The following is a 20,556-nucleotide window of genomic DNA, read 5'->3' as shown; positions in this document are numbered from 1 at the left end:
GGACTGAGGCTAAAGCTGAAACTCCAGTACTTTAGCCACCTCATGGGAAGAGTTGACTCGTTGGAAAAGACTCTGATGCTGGAAGGGATTGGGGGCAGGAGTAAAAGGGGACGACAGAGGATGAGATGGCTGGATGGCATCACCGACTCGATGGACGTGAGTTTGAGTGAACTCCGGGAGTTGGTGATGGACAGGGAGGCCTGGCGTGTCGCGATTCATGGGGTCGCAGAGAGTCGGGCACGACTGAGCGACTGAACTGAACTGAAGGATACCAATTTTCCTGACAGAACGTGACTATTTTTTAGTTACAAATAATAAGGAAGAAATATTATTAAAGGGTACTTTGTTTCAGGCACTATCCCAATGAGCTGATTATGTATGCATGCTTGTGTATGAAGTGTACACAGTTGTTAATTCATGTACTCATCAAATATGTATCTAACAACAGTTGCTCGGAACCATAAAGACAAGAAATCATTAACTTGAAGTTTGATGTAACCATAAAATCCTAAATGAATATGCCAGTTTGGTATCTCTGAAATACCCACATTCCCTCAGCATCTATAGTTTAACAGACAAGAAGTTAATTTGTGTGCTTTCGGCCCCTTTATGAACAAAATCTAACAGTTATTTAGATTTTTGTTGTAGATATATAGTTCTAGACTAGTTAAGAGTATGAAAATCCTCCCTTTACATGTGCTATATAACTATAGAGAAGATACATAGAAAGTCTGGTGGTATTGCTTAAATTTCAGGTTATTTTCTTACCACCTGCCTTGGGTGATCTAGTATTGCCTGTGGGATTAATTCTAGGCTTCAAACTTTTTAAGGGGAAGCTTATATATTTTTAGGCTTCATATGCTGCTTTATCATAATGCAAGTGAATTGAAGGTTCCTTCTCAATGTGTTTTTAAAAATGAAAGGATGGGCTTTCCTGGTGATTCAGTGATAAAGAGTTTGCCTGTCAATGCAGGAGACACAGGTTAGATCCCTGATCCAGTAAGATCCCACATGATGCCTGTGCACCCCAACTATTGAGCCTGTGCTCTAAAGCCTTGGAGCCACAAATACTGAGCCCGTCGGCTGAAACCACTGAAGCCCATGCACCCTAGAGCCCACGCTCCATAATGAGAAGCCACTGCAATAAGAAGCCAGTGCAATGCAGCTAGATAGTAGTCTCTGCTCATCACAACTAGAGAAAGGCCCACACAGCAAAAAGGAGCAAGCACAGCCAAAAATAAAGTTGCTTTATTTTTTAAAGGTGAAAGAATGATTTCTAAGTTCTTCTCTAACTCAAAATTTTGACACACAGGAAATTTTAACCAGAAATATTCTTATTTAGAGTGAGAATGTTTAACATATATTAATTATTTTGATTATTATTCATTCACAAAAGCAAAGGGGAGAGTTTTTCAGAGTATATCAACTATAATTTTACCTCATATATCTGGATGATTGTTATTACTCAGTTATCTTTCAGTCAAAAAATATGATTTCTGCTAAAAGGCTACTGGATGTTCAGTTTCAGTTCAGTTCAGTCACTCAGTCGTGTCCTACTCTTTGTGACCCCATGAATCACAGCACTCCAGGCCTCCCTGTCCATCACCAACTACCGGAGTTCACTCAGACTCACGTCCATCGAGTCAGTGATGCCATTCAGCCATCTCATCCTCTGTTGTCCCCTTCTCCTCCTGCCCCCAATCCCTCCCAGCATCAGGGTCTTTTCCAATGAGTCAACTCTTCGAATGAGGTGGCCAAAGTACTGGAGTTTCAGCTTTAGCATCAGTCCTTCCAAAGAAATCCCAGGGCTGATCTCCTTTAGAATGGACTGGTTGGAACTCCTTGCAGTCCATGGGACTCTCAAAGTCTTCTCCAACACCACAGTTCAAAAGCATCAATTCTTCGGTGCTCAGCTTTCTTCACAGTCCAACTCTCACATCCATACAGGACCACTGGAAAAACCATAGCCTTGACTAGACGGACCTTTGTTGGCAAAGTAATGTCTCTACTTTTCAATATGCTATCTGGGTTGGTCATAATTTTTCTTCCAAGGAGTAAGCATCTTTTAATTTCATGGCTGCATGTTAGGATTACTGAAATATAAAGGATACAGCTCTGTTCTTTGAGGATTATATTTCAGGTCTTGTTGTTTACTGAATTGTGCATATAAGTAAATTCTCCTTTTACTATTTAATAGGTAGACAGTTTTAAAGATTAATCAGAAAAGCAACTAGCACAATTTTCCTCCTGGAAGTGAGAAAATCACTTTATGGTTTCCTTGTGGTGTTAAAAACATCATTCCATAAACTAATCAGGGAAAATTGCTAATTCCCTAAAATTAGAACCTGGAAATAGCCTCCTACCTAATTCAATATCATTCAAAATGTGGTTCATAGAACATCTATTTCAGTATCATGTAGTTTGTTAAAAATAAAGACTCTGGAGTTTCAGACTGAAAAATTAGAATCTTATAAAACATATTAAAGGCAAAAGTAAGACCAAAATTCATGTTTACTAACTTCCGGTATTATGTTTTAACCTTTCACTCTTCCTCCATTCCAAATAAAGTATTCATATTTTATGGTGCAAATTTTTTAACTTGTCAAATTAATTTTTGTTTATCAATACAAAGGAATGATACAATATAGCAAGGATCAAAATATTTATGAAGTTTAATATATTGATTGAACCTTTTTTCACTTTCTTGGGTTTAACATAATTTCATAATGTGGCAAGATTTGAGTCCAAATTTATTTGAACCCAGCCCTTGTAAGATTTCTCTGCAGTTTAACTTGATGAAATATTTGTAAATATCTATTTTCTTGTGATTTTACTAACTTTCCCCTTTCCAGTTCATATTGATGTCATGAAAGCATCTAGCTAAATCATTTATATTATAGATCTTTAAAATATCAAAATTTCCCAATGAAATATTTTATCACTGAAAAAGCACCAAGCAAAACATATTCTAGAAGGAAATTTAATAAAATAAAAAACTACTTCTAGTAAACAAGACACCAAGAGGGAGGTACATTTTGAAATTATCTTTGTAATTAACATCAATTTAGAAATTTTATTTTTAAAAATATAGAATAATGGTTATTAACATCTGAATTAAATTGTCAGATGACACATATAAAAGCAAAAATCTAGTGTTTGAGAGATCAAAAACTTTGCAGAGAAATTCTGAAATCTTTATCATTAATAACCAAATTAATCAAAAGTATTAAACTGCAGTGTAATCTTTAAAATGGGATATAAAAAATTAGAGAAAAAACTGATATACATATTTAAATGATTAATATAGCACATATGTTTTCTCCTTAGTTGAAAATTTAAGAAATAATTAAAATAATATTTTATGCACTTATTAGTAATATTTACTATATTAAACTGTTTTGTTTAATTTGTTCATGTACATTCCTGTGTTTTATCTTGTACAAGATTTAAAGAAATATAAATTTTGAAATGTTATGTATCTTTTTGAAATATGCCTCAGAGAATATTTATAATTCTTTAATAAATGTCTGTGTCCTAAGAGGATGAGGACTATGGAAGAAAACTGGATGTATGTGAATTCTTAGGGTTCAAAATGTATGGTTAATTCATAGTGGTAATTATTCAGTAGGGCTACACATAAAATTAATACAAAAATAACGAGCTCTATATTATTTATTTAGCCCTCTTAATGCCTAAATTAAGTCTTAAAACAGAAAGTGTTCAATAAATATTTCTTCAACTGATTTAAACATAACATCTTATATAGTACCTTTATATAAGTGATTATGGGAATGCTTATATCCAGTAACATTCCACAAAGTAAGTTTAAGTGAATAATAAAACTGAAGTTAAGAGTTATCAAAGATCTTGGAGCTAAACAGAGACTCAAACCCTAATCTGTAGACTCTAAAGACCATCCACTATTGTACTCTTTAATACACAAGGTATTTTAAAGAAAAATATTTAGAACTCCATCACATAAAAGGTCAAGCCCTACATATCTAGAAAAAGTAACATCCAGAATAATTCCTTTCCTAGATGAGTCAGAAATCACTACTATGAATATTGTAAAACCATGAATGTTACACACAGGTCAGTTTAAGTACATTAGATATTGAATACTACCTTCTTCCAATTGACCCTTTAACTTACCTTCTCTATTGACTCATGAGGAAGTAGGGTTGACATATATACACTACCATGTGTAAAATAGATAGCTAGTGGGAAGCTGCTGTATAACTCAGCTCAGGGCTCCCTGACAACCTAGAGGGCTGGAGGTATGGGAGTGAGGCCTAGAGGGAGAGGATATGCGTGTACTTATAACTGATGCACATTGTTGTACAGCAGAAACCAACACTACTGTAAAGCAATTATCCTCAAATTTAATTAATTTTTTAAAGTACATTTAAAAGGTAGCTAGTACCCAAATGTAGATCTATTAGGCTTCCAATATTAATCATGATATCTTTGGCATAGATTTTTTTCCTCCTGGTTTTGAAATCTTGCTTCAACACTCCTCAAGCCCCTACTGGATACTACAGTTTTCTGACCTGACCTTCCCATTATCATTTCTGAATCAGCCCTATTCTCCAAGTTCAGTACCTTCCCTTGTCTTGGGTGAGTCTTTTATACTCCAGTTCTCCACAATTTAGCTAACTTTTGTCCTTTAGCCACCTCTATTCCTGTTCTTAACCTTCTTTTAAAGAGAAAGACAATTCTAGTATTACATTGTCCAAGGCTATAGATCCATATAGCTAATGTATTAATATAGTATTTAGCTACATAAGTAATTTTGTAAGCACCTCTCTGGTTTTCAATATTTACCCAAGAACTATAAGCATTTAAATTCAAGTTAACAAATGAACTTATTAAGTACACTCTACACCTCCACATTCAAGGGTGTATCAAGGATAGACGATGCACGTGATGTGGTCCATCCAAAACTATATTTTAATATGAATGAGTCTATGTGTGTGTGTGTGTGTCTATATACATATAGTAAGCATAATAAAAATCTCATTTAAAATTATATGTAAAAACTGAAGAAAAAATAGATATTCTGGGAAAACCACTCCGAATAATTCTATAAACAAAATTTAGAACTACCCTTAACAATTATTTTCTTTTGTCTATATTTAATTCTTTCACTTACAATATTCTTCAACCTTTCTGTCTGTATGCTATTATAGTGGAAGTATTTTCTGAAAGGTAACTTTTCAGTCTAGCTCAATATTATATTTCTGGGGCTTAGAATATTGTCTAACAAATGTTGGATGCTCAAAAATTATTTATTGAATACCTGCAATTCAGTTGCTGATTCAATAAATAATTGGCACTTCTAGAGTAACAACAGTTATTAGTAAATTATAGTGGAATCACTGTTGTTAAGATAGTTACTATCACACTATTCTTGATCAATAAAAATATTTATCAAATCATCCAATGTATACATTCCCATCAATTAGATCTCCACAAACTTCACTGTCAGACAAATAAGGATCTTCATGCAGAATTTCCTATCCGTGGATCATAATTAATGGTGGCAAACTTTATTGTTCAGTCACTTAAATTCATTACATTGAATCAGTTCCTTGACAAAGATCCTGGTTAATAAAGAAGAGGTATCAGAGAAAGGATAATCCAGTGGATTGTATTAAAGTAGTCATATAAAGGCTGTAAACTGTTTATATAAGCAACACAGAGATAGTATGTATTTATAAGAATTTCTCTCATTTGATTCTGAGGGATTTGGGGGATACCTTTTCATTGAAAAATACAATTTTGTCACTATAATAAAATTGTATTTTGAAAACTCATTAAAATAGTTGCATTTTTCTTACTTCATGAACTGTTAGCCTATCAACTGGAAATTATAAATATCCCATTGCCAGTGACAATTTATTAGTTTCTCCAATACAGAAATCATAGTATTTCTTATTTTAATACAGAGTCTTGGAAATAAAAAACTATATTATCGTTCTTTTTACATTCACATCTTTGGTGAAGTTTGAGTCATGTAGTAGAATTTATTATAATGGAAATGTTTATAATATGTTTTTAATTGGAAACTGATGTGAGATCCACAGACACAGCTTATTGAAGATTGTTGGATTATTGAACTTGAAAACAGAAATAAATATTCAAACATAGTACTTAAAAACAAAGTTTGTGTGCTCAAAAGGTATTATTTCATAAATTTTTTCGTGATTGATACTTCACTGTAACAGGCTCATTTATTTAATTTTAATAAGCTATATCTATCTAAATAATAATAATATAATGGAATATATTCCAAAGTTAATTAACATGTTCAGTGCTGTGGAGTTCATACAAAGTATAATACTATAAAAGTAGTATAAAATTTGAACTAGAAAACAATATGGTATGAGTTTTTGCTATTGTTTTGTTCATTTTCCTTTGGAAATTATTGGCATATTTGTTTTAAAATCTTAATTTTTCTCATTGTGACTTTATTTTGTCTCCTTACAGAAATGTAGATTATTTCTTAAATTTAATTGTATCAGAGCTTTAGAATATGTGTATGTGTGTGTTTGTGTATACAGAGAGACAAACAGCAGACATTCATATTTTTAGTAGTCAATTTCTGTTTCTTTTAAGATATTTTCTAGTATTTTTATATAATGCAACACTATGAGAAATACTATGTATTGTTCTACTTTTAACAATTATGAGTATCGTGAGTAGACTTGAAATTCTTCATTCATTTGTTTATTTAACAAATATTAAGGATATGTTGCTATGGAGCACAGTTCCTGTTCAATTTAGCTTCCAGTGAGGAAGGAGATTTAATACAAATATTATACCATTTTTCCCCATTATGATTGTGCTAAGTACCATAAAGGGAAGTTATCAGATCAGATCAGATCAGATCAGTCGCTCAGTCGTGTCCGACTCTTTGCAACCCCATGAATCGCAGCACGCCAGGCCTCCCTGTCCATCACCAACTCCCGGAGTTCACTGAGACTCACGTCCATCGAGTCAGTGATGCCATCCAGCCATCTCATCCTCTGTTGTCCCCTTCTCCTCTTACCCCCAATCCCTCCCAGCATCAGAGTCTTTTCCAATGAGTCAACTCTTCACATGAGGTGGCCAAAGTTATAGATTGTATAATAAGGGAACAGAACCTGGTTTATGGGATGGGGAGCCAGAAAGTCTTTCCTGAGCTCAGTTCTAAAGAATTTACAGGCGTGAGACTGACCAAAACTGAGGAAAGGATCTTTCCAGGTAGAAGGACCAGTAGGTTTGTGTAGGTTAGAATATGAGGTGACAAAATCCTAAATTAAATATAGGTTGTCTGCTGCTGCTAAGTCACTTTAGTCGTGTCCGACTCTGTGCGACCCCACGGACGGCAGCCCACCAGGCTCCACTGTCCCTGGGATTCTCCAGGCAAGAACACTGGAGTGGGTTGCCATTTCCTTCTCCAATGCATGAAAGTGAAAAGTGAAAGTGAAGTCGCTCAGTTGTTTCCAACTCTAGAGTATAATAATTAATTGGAGGAGAAATTCAAAGCAAAATGTTAGAGGTACGTGATAAATTTATTTATATAGTATTATAATCCTTACACAAGATTTTGCATAATATCTAAAAAGCCTGGAAAGTCACTGAAATATTTTAAGCAAAGGAGTGATCACTTAGGTTTGCAGCACCACAAAAAAACACTAATCTGCCAAGCCTACACAGGGATGCTGCTTCTTTTCTGCCTTCCAAATTACATAGGTATTTCTTGTGAGAATCACACAGAGAACAGAATTGTTGGAAGCAGAGTTCCATTTTAGCTAAATTAAGAGTACAAAATCACCACATTATTCATGATTAAGTGTGTGCGTATTTTTTAATTCTCATACTGACAATCTTCTAAGTTAAAAAATACAATACATTTATTTTAGTCTTAAGAACTATGCAACATGTAAAGGTAACTGAATAGCCTGAATAGAAATAGGGAGGTTATAATTTATTATATTTTATTAACTTCTTTGAAAATATTATAGATAGAATAACTTTATTATTATACTTAGTATTATTAGCAAGAATAAAATCTGGATGAATCATTAATTACTGCTGCCTTGAATGCGAACCAAGATTTTTTTTAATTATAAGATAGAATACTTTCTATATTTTTGTTTAATAAGATAATGATACTCATTGTTTTCAATAAAGACAAAAATAACAAATCATTCACAACACTGCAACTTTTCAAAATTTATGTGATGTATTCTATGTTTTAGATTAACATGTTTCAGATCCCTATATTTCAGGTTAACAAATTAAGCTCAGAGCTATTATGTACTCGGCAGAGGTCAACTGCTTGATATACAGTAGTAGTGAAAGTTAATTCAGGTTTATCTTTTTACTCTAATCACAGCGCTCTTTAACTATAATACACACATATGCATGCAACACATATATGTTTAAGGATATGCTTATATGCCTTGTGATTCAAAGTTAAAAATTAAGTCCATACATTTATCCTCTCTTTCCAAAGACACGATAAAAATGCTAGTAAGTTGATTTTTTAAAGATATAAATTTACATCAGTCAAAGATCATAAAATTTGAGAGATGTCAAATATTTTCTTGAAAATCAGTACGGATGGAAGTGCAGTGGCTAAAGAAGCAAAGCGGTTTCGCAAACTGGAGTGAGGAGGGAGAGACTGAGCTCAGGGAGACAAAGCGACTAGGCACATACACACAGAATATTGTAAGTACCACAGAAGCTCCTGTCATCCTCACTTCCAGTCTGGCTCTCCCTTTGCAGCAAATATAATTACTTTTGCTAATTAGTTCTGCCTATTTTCTTTTAATTTTACATGTGTTTATACAGTAAACACTTATTTTGTATAAACACTTATACTGTAAAAATATGTTTATACTGTAAAAATATGTGTTTATACAGTAAAACTCTTGTAACTGGCTTCTTTTGCTCAACACTTTGTAGTAGTATTTCATGTTACATTGCTCAGTGGTTTGGTTCACTTTCATTGCTAAATAGTGATCCACTATATATGAATATACCACAACTTATTAATTCTACTCACGGTTGGCTTGCTTTCATTTTTAGGGTTATTTGGACATCATTGAACTTGTGCTGCTATGGACATCATTGCTGCTATGGACATCATTGAATTTGTCTTTCAGTTTACAAATATACACATTTCTGTTCCATTTATACCTGGAAGAAGACCTGCTGCTTTAGAGCCCATGCAAACATTCAATTTCAGTAGATACTTCCAAATTGCTTTCCAAATTGCTCTCTAGCAGTTGCTTTACATTGTTGTCGACACTTGGTGCCAGCCTTTTCATTTCTGCACTCCTAATGGGCTTCCCAGGTGGCGCTAGTGGTACGGAACCCGCCCGCCAGTGCAGGAGACTTAAGAGACACAGGATCAATCCCTGGGTCAGGAAGATCCCCTAGAGAAGGAAATGGGAACCCGCTCCAGTATTCTTGCCTGAAGAATCCCATGGAGAGAGGAGCCTGGCAGGCTATAGTCCATGGGGTCGCGAAGAGTCGGGTATGACTGAAGTGACTTAGCATGCAGCATGCATGCAATAGATATATAGTAGTAAGACCTTAGGTTTTAATTTGCATCTCCTTAATGACTAATGAATGTGGAGGAGAAAATCCAATGGACAGAGGAGCCTGGTAGGCTGCAGTCCATGGGGTAGCTAGGAGTAGGACATGACTGAGCGACTTCACTTGCACTTTTCACTTCCATGCATTGGAGAAGGAAATGGCAACCCACTCCAGTGTTCTTGCCTGGAGAATCCCAGGGATAGGGGAGCCTGGTGGGCTGCCGTCTATGGGGTCACACAGAGTCAGACACGACTGAAGTGACTTAGCAGCAGCAGCAGCAATGACTAATGAATGTAGTATTAGTACACTTCTTGGTAATTTCAGTGGTGTCATTTGTAAAGTATCTAGTCAAGATATTTGCCACTTCATCTTTTTCTTAGTGATTTATAAGAGTTTACTCATTTATTTATTTATTTATTTTTTGGCCATACCACAGGGCATGTGGAATCTTAGATTCCAGACTAGGGATCAAACCTGTACCCCTGCAGTGAAAACATGAGGTCTTAACCAATGGACCACCAGGGAAGTCCTTTAGTGATTTATAGGAATTTTATCTATAAATATACAGGGCATGAGTTCTCTGTCAAACATAAATGTTGCAAATATCTTCTCCCAATTTGTGCTTGAAGTCTTACTCTTTCAGTGATATCTTTGGAGGAACAAAAAGTCTTGATGTTTAACTTAGATCAGTTTACCAATTTTCTCCTATTTGTACTTTTCATGTCCTCTTAAAAAAAGCTTCACATATCCTAATGTCATTAAGATTTCTTTTTGTTTTCTTGTAGACACATTACACGAAGAAGGCGATGGCACCCCACTCCAGTACTCTTGCCTGGAAAATCCCATGGATGGAGGAGACTGGTAGGCTGTAGTCCATGGGGTCGCTAAGAGTCAGACAGGACTGAGGGACTTCGCTTTCACTTTTCACTTTCATGCATTGGAGAAGGAAATGGCAACTGACTCCAATATTCTTGCCTGGAGAATCCCAGGTACAGGGAAGCCTGGTGGGCTGCCATCTATGGGGTCGCACAGAGTCAGACCCGACTGAAGCGACTTAGCAGCAGCAGTAGCAGCAGACACATTACAACTTGTCACATTTTGATCTGTAATACGATATCAGAGTCAAGAATTTTTTACGTGAATATTCAGTATTTTCAGCAAGTTATTGATAATGAAAACATAATCCATTTTCAATCACACTCCAGTGCTACTACTGTCATCAATCAAATGACCATATTTGTGTGGGCCTCTTTTTGGAGTCTCATTTCTCTCTATTCTCATGTTGCTATCACACTATATTCATTACTGTGGTTTTATACTAGGTTTATCAGCACACCAGATATGTTCTTCAAGATTGACTTGGCAATTCTGATTTTACAACTTAAAAAAAATTCCAGAACACTTTTTTAAATTAACAGACAGTTTGGAAGTCAAAAGCAAGGAAATATGCTAGCACATAGGATTTAAAAATAAAAGACCACAAAGTAAGAAAAATAAGAGATATAGGATAACAAAACAGGTGGTACAAATTGCCAAAATAGAATTTTCTTGGAAGAAAAATAGAGACAGAGGGAGAGAAATCTGGCAATTATACAAATTTTTTAGAACAATTAATGACATTTTTAATGGAATTCCTAAGGAGCACCTTTTTCATCTCAAACCCCTCTTCCTCCTTTATTTAGTATTATCAATAAACACCAGCCTAATCATTGCTTAAAATTGATGTTCTAAATGCCTGAGATTGCAAACATTTTTTAAAATAAAAGAGATAGCTCATTTTGATTTGATTAAGGTATGTTTTTAGTTAAACATAAGCATTTCAGCAATTTAATGTCAGGGTTTTCAAGTTTTATAGTTTTTAACAAATGAGATTTCATTCCACTTAAAAACAGTGTCTTTTCTAAAGTATTAAGTTGTTCTCCCTAAGTATACAGGTAATACAAAGAAATAAGTTGCTAATGTATACAATCAAATGTCCAGGAAAAGAATAAATTCAATAGGTAAATAACCTGTAAAAATTCAAGTTACATTTTTTTATCTGCCTTTTATTTTTTATTTTTTTTATTTTATTTTATTTTTAAACTTTACATAAAGTAAAAAAAAAATATCTTCTTAAAATTTTAATTATTTTATGGTTTCTGTCTTTCTATCTTTCTCTTTGTAATAGACCTCATAGGGCATGGACAATGCTTCTTTAAAATCTGCTTGAATTTCCACATAATTGTGTTAGAAAATTAATGGATCTCTGAAATTTTTCAAGGTTCATTTAGGTGCTCTCAGTTGATGCCATGGAGTTTTACTTTTGAATCATGTCCTTGTCAAGGGGTCTGGACTATTTGATTCAGGGTGTGATTATAACCTAGTTTTTCAATTAATGTGTATTAGTTTCATGACATAACTCTAGCCAATATTAACACTTCAAATTCATTAAGATATAATGTTATATTGTTAGCCCTAATATTAATTCTCTGTCTTCAAGTAATTGGACCTAATAACACTGGTACAGAATTACTGATTTAATTTATGTCATTTCTCAGTGAATGTCTTAAGCTAAGTTTAATGTAAACTATCATGAGTTGACCTAGGATGAGTACAAATAATATTATATTAAAATAAGAAATCATTCCTTTGGAAAGAATTGATATTATAGTTGTTCAAATTACAGGAGCAATGCTAAATGTGGTTGTTCACAATTACTGCCACTAAACTTTATACTCAGATTGTATGTGATCTTTGAGGTTAGAAAATGAATCCTGCTTGCTCTTATCAACTAATGTAATGATTGCACATATCAGAAAGAGAATACAGAGAAAAGAAAGAAGGAAGGAAAGCAAGCTAATGAGGAAAGGAAAAAAAGAATAGTCTAACAAGCTCATCCAAATTTTAAGAGATAATTGTTTTGGACAAAATAAAGCTACGCCTTACAGTTGACACTAGGGTAGAAGAGCAGGCAATGTAGGGAGATATAGATGAATAAAGAAACCTAATGTTTATTGAGAATTCATTATATATTTAACATTTCACAAAAATATATAAATACACATACATATGTGCAACTTAAATATATGTTATGTATATTACATATAACAACTTTAAGTCATATATATTTATATGTATATATAGTTATATATATATTCATATATATGTATACATACATAAAACATTTAACTGTCATAAAAATTCTGGAAGGTAGATGTTATATGATAGTAAAAAAATGAAACCCAAAGAATTAAATAACTTCCCTAAGGTAACAAAGGCAATAGTTGGGCTGTATTGTGTATGTTGTTTTTGCCTACTTTCTTTTGATAACTTTAAAGCAATTTTCTTCTGGAAACTATGACTACACAGGTTCAACTCACCACATCTGTGGGCTTTAGATAGAACTGACTCCCACCCTTGTAAGTTTTTTTTTTTTTTTTTTTTTTTGTGGGGGAGAAGAGGGTAGGGTGGACATATGAATTAAGCTTGGCCAGTCAGAGCGCTTCACTCGTGCCTAAGCTTTTGGTTTAGATATGAGTTCATGACCTAGGTCAAAAAATTAGTCTAACTTTTATTTGAGGTATCAAAAATATATTCTTTCTAATCCCAGTGAACTCAAAAATGAACCAGAGGCTGTTAGTTATTGTCTAATGAAGATAGAGCTTGCCAGAAAATTGAGCCCAATGGATGAGATTTAAGTTACTACAGGGAGAGAACCAATATTTAACTATAGCATTTGAACTCCTAGATTGAGCAGTAAGTAAAGTTTGACCACTAATAAATCTCTCTTCCACTTTTATTTTTTATATTTTTGCTTGAGTCTGTTTGGGGTGGATCTTCTGTAAATGATAACCGAAAAAGTCCTCATAAGTTGAGAAGCAAAGTTAGGATTCAAACCTATTTTTTTGTACTATCTCCCTGTATACTTTCTGGAATTGTCCATGACAAGTAGCTTTTATGCAGGCTAAATATTTTAATAATTGCAAGTTGAATTAAAGGCAGGTAAGCATTTCCAGTAAAAAATGTTAAAATGTTTTCATTCAGAAATATCACAGATGAAGGTCAGGGAGACATTTCACAATAAATATAAATCATGATTCATGTTTTATGCCTCTTGTGCTGTGTGTGGTGTTACGTTGCTTCACTTGTGTCTGACACTGTGTTATCCTCTGGACCGTAACCCACCAGGTTTCTCTGCTTATGGGGTTCTCTAGGCAAGGGTACTGGAGTGGGTTGCCATGCCCTCTTCCAGGGGATCTTCCCCATGTCTCTTACATTTCACCTGCATTGGCAGGTATGTTCTTTACCAGTAGCACTACCTGGGACTCCCCCTTTGTGCCACTTAAAAGGACATAAAATTCAAACTGAATGAATTAATAATGAGATAATAATAAGATAATATGAAATATACGATATGCTATAGAATAACCTTAGCTTCTAAGGATAAAATTAAAACCAAATGTAATAATCAGGATTTTGCTAATTGTCTTTGTTTCTGTTTTTAACTACCTGAAGTCTCCTTCTTTTATTGCAGTAGGAGAAGGCAATGGCACCCCATTCCAGTACTCCTGCCTAGAAAATCCCATGGATGGAGGAGCCTGGTAGGCTGCAGTCCATGGGGTCACTGAGGGTTGGACACGACTGAGCGACTTCACTTTCACTTTTCACTTTCATGCATTGGAGAAGGAAATGGCAACCCACTCCAGTGTTCTTGCCTGGAGAATCCCAGTGACGGGGGAGCCTGGTGGGCTGCCATCTATGGGGTCACAGAGTCGGACACGACTGAAGCAACTGACTAAATGTTAATGAGAAATATTATGTTAAATGAACAGTATTGCATTTCAATCAATTATAAAATATTTATTAAATATAATATTCATTCTTTCATTATGATGTGCATGATTTGAAAATATTGGCCTTGATAAGTATAAATCTGGCTGAGCAGATGAAATAAATTTGCATAATTTAACACATAACACTTCAGAGTAATCTGTAATACATAGTCATATATATGGATTCACTCTATCCATCAAACATCCTGCACAGTCATACAGACATCTTGGTAACATATGCATAAAAAATGCTAAGTTGCACAATAATCTACTAAAACAGTGCCTTAAAAGATGTAGGCTGTCATGCTTCCCGTGATATGAGGCACTACCCAGCACTAAAGAAAACTTTAGTGCTCACTCTATTTACTAGCATTAGTTCTTAAAAGAGACTTAGACCATCTTGCCAGTATAACAGATATTATGCATCAGGATACAGCAAACAACTGACCATCAAACAAAAACTGATGTAACAGACATTTTTTTCTGTCCCAGGCATGGTCATATCTAAAGTAATAGGGCAGGGAGGGACCACAGAAGTATAAACCAGATGCTGGTAACAAGGAATCTGTTGCGTCTGAGCTGTTTGGAACTCAGGGCTGACAGATAAAGAAAGAAGCAATCCAAATCAATTCATGGCCATACAAATGCCACTGTTCTGGAGAAATTCAAGAGACTTAGGGAAAGATACCCAAAACTCAAGAGACCTGGGTAATGAGACCAAAGATATCAACTCTTGACAAAAAGACATTTATGGGGGCCACTGCCCAATGACAGCTAAAGCAATATGGACTTTGGTTTTCATGGAAAAGAAGCTAAAATTGTGAAGTCTTTCCTAGGTTCATAGATAGGTGTTAGGTGGTCTCTAGTTCTTCTAAAATTATATGCCAAAATTTACGTGTGTGTGTGTGTAGCCTGCATGTGCATAATTTCCTGGGCCAAAATCAAATTCTTAACAGGATCTATGATCACCAACAAATTTAAATGCCACCAACTTAAAGCCTAGTCCCAAATTCAAATGGGTAATAAAGGGAAAACTCTTAATTACTTGAGTAGCTAACATCTGCCTAGTTCCAAGGGAAAGAAAGGAATATCCTTTGTACTTATTACTGACTACTGAGATCCTACTGAGATACTCCCCAGCATGAATTCAAAACAAAACAAGACCAAAAATTATGGAGATGTTTTAACAGATTGCAATAATTTAAAATATGACATCTAGATATTATGCCTAGAAAACAAAAACTTGTATTTTTTTTAAATGTTACATGTTTATGTGTTACTCGTGAGGTTGAGTGAATGGAAACTTTTCTCTCCCAAACTGCCAAAACCTCAGCCATGCGCAGTTACACTGAACCTATACAAAGTCTTACCAGCCAGGTCCTCAGTGCTTTTGTTCTCGGGCCCTGCTGGGCTCCATTACTATATTTTCTTCAGCTTGCCAACAGCATAGCCTTCAACTCAATAAGAGAATGGGGAGATTGTTCTCATTATCATTCCTGGGTCTTCACCACTTAATCCATCATCTCGTACCACACTCTTTATAGGAAAAAAAAAAAAGTACTTTCTCCCTTTCTCCCAACTCCTTCATTTCCAGTGGGTAACTTCTCTTTTTGTATCTCTGTATTGCTGCTATTGAAAGATATATAAATTCATTTTTTTACAACAGAAATTGGGTACAATATTTGATATTATTCACTCATCTCACTTGGCATCGTTGACTAGTATAATTTCACAATTCCATTTAATTAAAGACCAAGGAGGCACATTGAAATCCTAGCAATGAGAGACTGCCCACTGGGGAAGAACAGTGAGTAAATACAAACTTGTTGAATGAATAAATAAATGAATATTTATGAAAGTTAAATGAAATGACATATAGGAGACTGAAAATGAAACAGTTTCATGACATTCTTTTATCATAATCCTTTCATCTGTGTTATCCACCTGTGAAGAATTCTTCACCTGTGATAAAAGGACTATAACAATAAAATGCCATAGAAGTGTTTCATTTTCAATCTCCTACATATCACTTCATTTACTTTTCACAAACATTTTCTTTTTCATGAATTCTTTTATTCAGCAAATCGATATCAAATTCCTAACATGTGCCAAAAGTTGCTCTGGGCATGAGAAATAAAATAATAAAGTTAGACAAAGTTCTAGCCCTAACGCTGCTTAAATTCTAGAATGCACAAAAAGGATATAGATATCCTAAATATAAATAGTGAAATTTCTAGTAATAAATAGGGTAAAGGGATTTATAATGGGAATGAATAGTAAGAGGATCTACAGTTTTAAACTATAGAAATGAAGTCTATTTATTTTTCACTGAATATCTTGGTGGTGGTGGTGGTTTAGTCACTAGGTCATGTCCGACACTTGCAACCCTATCAACTGTAGCCTGCCAGGTCCCTCTGTCCCTGGGATTTCCCAGGTAAGAATACTGGAGTGGGTTGCCATTTCCTTCTCCAGAACATCTTGGTATTATCTATTATAAATTAGTCTTCACAGAATTAGAAAACCGAGGCTAGGAAGGTTGTTCTGCCTGAGGTCCTACTGCTATAAGTAGTAAAGGTCAGATAGGAACCCAGTTCTATTCCTGTCTCCAGGGTTTGTGACTTCAATCTTCTTTTCAATTCTACTGTAATTTGAATAATCAGTGGTTTCTTAGAAACCACTCTAAAGGAGATCGTCAGAACAGTCTATCACTACCTGTTGCTGCTGCTAAGTCGCTTCAGTCGTGTCCGACTCTGTGTGACCCCATAGACGGCAGCCCACCAGGCTCCCCCATCCCTGGGATTCTCTAGGCAAGAACACTGGAGTGGGTTGTTATTTCCTCCTCCAATGCATGAAAGTGAAAAATGAAAGGGAAGTCGCTCAGTTGTGTCCGACTCTTCACAACCCCATGGACTGCAGCCTACCAGGCTTCTCCGTCCATGGGATTTTCCAGGCAAGAGTACTGGAGTGGGGTGCCATTGCCTTCTCCAATCACTACCTGTTGAGAGTAAAATAAATATTAAAGTCATCTTAGGAAATTCCTTGGCGGCCCAGTGGTCAGGATTCCATTTCCACTATAGTGGCACAGGCCTAATATATAGTGGGAAACCAAGATCCGGCATGCGGCATGATCAAAAAAAAATACAAGCTATCTTAGAAAAAGAGGTATTTTTAATGGTATCATCAAGGAATACTGTGTTGACAAGGGTATGTTTGAGACAAGATGTGAAATAAGTGAATGGGCAAGTCTTGTAAGGCTCTAAAATAAACACCAACTAATCAGAAAGTTTAAAGCCAAGGGCCTGAGGCAGAAACCATCTCTGCCTATTCAGGGATCATCTATTATTCTAGTAGTTTTCATATTTTTCACCAATAATCAAAGTGAAACTCATAGAAATGTTATGATCTTTCTCAAGACCATATAATAATATGGTCTTGGGGACGAGTCATGTAGAGTCAGAGGCAAGATTGGTAACTAGTCACTCACAGCTCACAAATATATATACCACTCACCCAGAATCATCCTTCAGAGTTGCATGATTCAGAGAAGGTTTGAGAACTTGTAAAGGAAAGTTGGTCACTGACACAAATGGAGAAATGTACATTCTCTCTCCAATGTCTCTTTAAGACAAAGGGGTTAATTTTATTCCTCTTTGTATGCTCAGCCGTTGGTATAATGCCTAGTATTAGGTAGTTAAAATCATATTTACATTTAACTCTGAGATTTGAAGTTTGGGGTACTGAGTTCAAGGCTATATAATTTAATAACAATATACTTTTTTGGCAAATCACATAATTATTCTGAGTTTTATTGCCTTCTTTTTTATAAAAGAGAATGTAAAACCTTATATTGGTGATGTATTAATTAAAAGATAAATTATATGTGAAAAACATTCATTAAATATAATATTAAATATTTTATATAACTATAACTGTATGTGTGTATATATAAATAATTATGTATATAAATTATTTTCACAGATGGCTGTGCCTAAGAGCAAGGAATATACTTATATGGTCAATGCTAAAGTATAGCCCCAGGAAATGAGCAAGGTGAATGTATAGCCTCAAAAGCCAAGGTTTTAAAGCACTTGAGGATAAATGGAAGGTATGTCTTTGGAAATATCAAAGAATCTCCTTATCAAATATATAAGGTAACATCAGTGTAAAGAATAGCAGAGAGGATAATAAAAAACAGATGGATCAGAGGTTGATAATGCTGAAATAAGCCATGAATGTATATAAAGCTAGATAGTCCCTTGACAATTATTTTTAAAGCAAGTTATTTTTTAGATCACCTGTTACATGCTTTGGTTATTCAGGATTAAAATATTGGAGTGGATGTGAGCACTTATTAAGGACATATGAGTTTATATGTTACGGTTTATACACTTCAAGATTTCCCCAAATGCAAAAGACTCCGGAGATGCAGGTTTGATCTCTGGGTCAGAAAGATCCCCCAGAGGAGCAAATGGCAACCCACTCCAATATTTTTGCCTGGAAAATCCCATGGACAGAGGAGCCTCGAGGGCTACAGTCTATAGGGTCACAAAGAGTAGGACATGACTGAGCACATACACATACATTTCAAAGTTTCTAAAAGACTAGATGTGAAATATTCTCACCACTGAAAATGAAATAATAATTAAGTGACATAATGGAGGTGTTAACTAAAGTGGTAAACATACTGTAATATATCAGATCAACCTAAAATTTATATAATGATATATGTCAATTATATCTTAAGTTTTGAAAAAAAAATTAATGGTTACAGTGTTATATAACCAGGAATCCTTACTATTTTTAACACATTGTAGAAGTCCAATAGAAAACTGTGAAACCAATTCCACAGTTAACAGTAGTCTTACTTGGGTAGGTCACCTAAGGAAACCAGCTTGGCTGAAGCACTGAAGTAAGAATTAGAATAGCCTGGAATTATATCCTACTTTCAAGCTAACAAGTTAGCCTGCTACAGTTTTATGGCTGCTGAGTCAGAAACAAAGAACCTTTTTACTCATGACATAGCAGTTACTTTAAATATAATGTTTGCTTTGGCTCTGCTTGTCCTCAAGTCCCATGAATATTGAATGGAACAGCTCCATGGATGCAGGTAGTTTATGGCAATGGGGAACCCTGCAGAAACCTGAACCTAGGAAATCCCAACCTTAAGAAACTCTGCCCTATCTTTGCCCCAGAGGGAGACATCATCTTTATTATCCTGGACTACAAACAAATCTACCTTTGCCTACAAGGAGATAAAAGGCTGTATCTTTCAAGGTTGTTTGTTGTACAAATATTCTTGAAAAGACAGCCTAGAACAAAAGCTGTCAACCCTCTGTTCAGAAGACATATAGAAAAGTAAGCGATCCAGACAAATTGTCTCCAAAAGGTAAACTAAGAAAAAAAATTTATGAAAGCACTTCAAGAATTTGAAGGGTATGCCTAATCAATGATCTAGAACAACCTGAGAGTCAGCATAAAAAGGGAAAGAATATTTTATTTTAGTATTATGTTAATAGGAGGATCAGTTAGAAAATATGAGAAAGGGAAAGTGAAAGTCTCTCGGTCGTGTCCGACTCTTTGTGACCCCGTGGACTATAAACAGTCCATGGAATTCTCCATGACAGAATACTGGAGTGGGTAGCCACTCCCTTCTCCAGGGGATGGTCCCAACTCAGGAATCAAACCCAGGTCTCCCACATTGCAGACAGACTCTTTACCAGCTGAGCCACAAACGAAGCCTGAAATAATGAGGGTCTGTCCCTAAATGATATCAGTGAGAATTCTAAAGTTCATGGGAAAATTTGATGAAAATTGTGCAATATTACTATTAGGACATAATAACTTATTTTGGGAAATGAAAGAAAAGGAGTATTTTTAAATGAACTCCCACTGATACATATAAAATTTAGTATATGAAAAATGGAAATCTTAAGTACATTTAAAAAGACGGATATTTTAAAATCTATCAGGGCAATTGGTTAGCTATTTGGGAAAAAAAAATCAGCATCAATTTGTATTTTATATCATTCCCCAAAATAAGTTTTAGTTAACTGAAAAAAAATATTGAATTTGAAAAAACAAGTATTAAAATAGAAATACTAGCAAGAAATATACATACTTTCTCCATAATTACATAAATAAGTAGCAACACAAG

The sequence above is a fragment of the Bos indicus genome, chromosome 6 (assembly GCF_029378745.1).
Source record: "Bos indicus isolate NIAB-ARS_2022 breed Sahiwal x Tharparkar chromosome 6, NIAB-ARS_B.indTharparkar_mat_pri_1.0, whole genome shotgun sequence".
In the NCBI taxonomy this organism is placed as follows: domain Eukaryota; kingdom Metazoa; phylum Chordata; class Mammalia; order Artiodactyla; family Bovidae; genus Bos; species Bos indicus.
Note: the sequence above shows the minus strand (reverse complement) of the source record.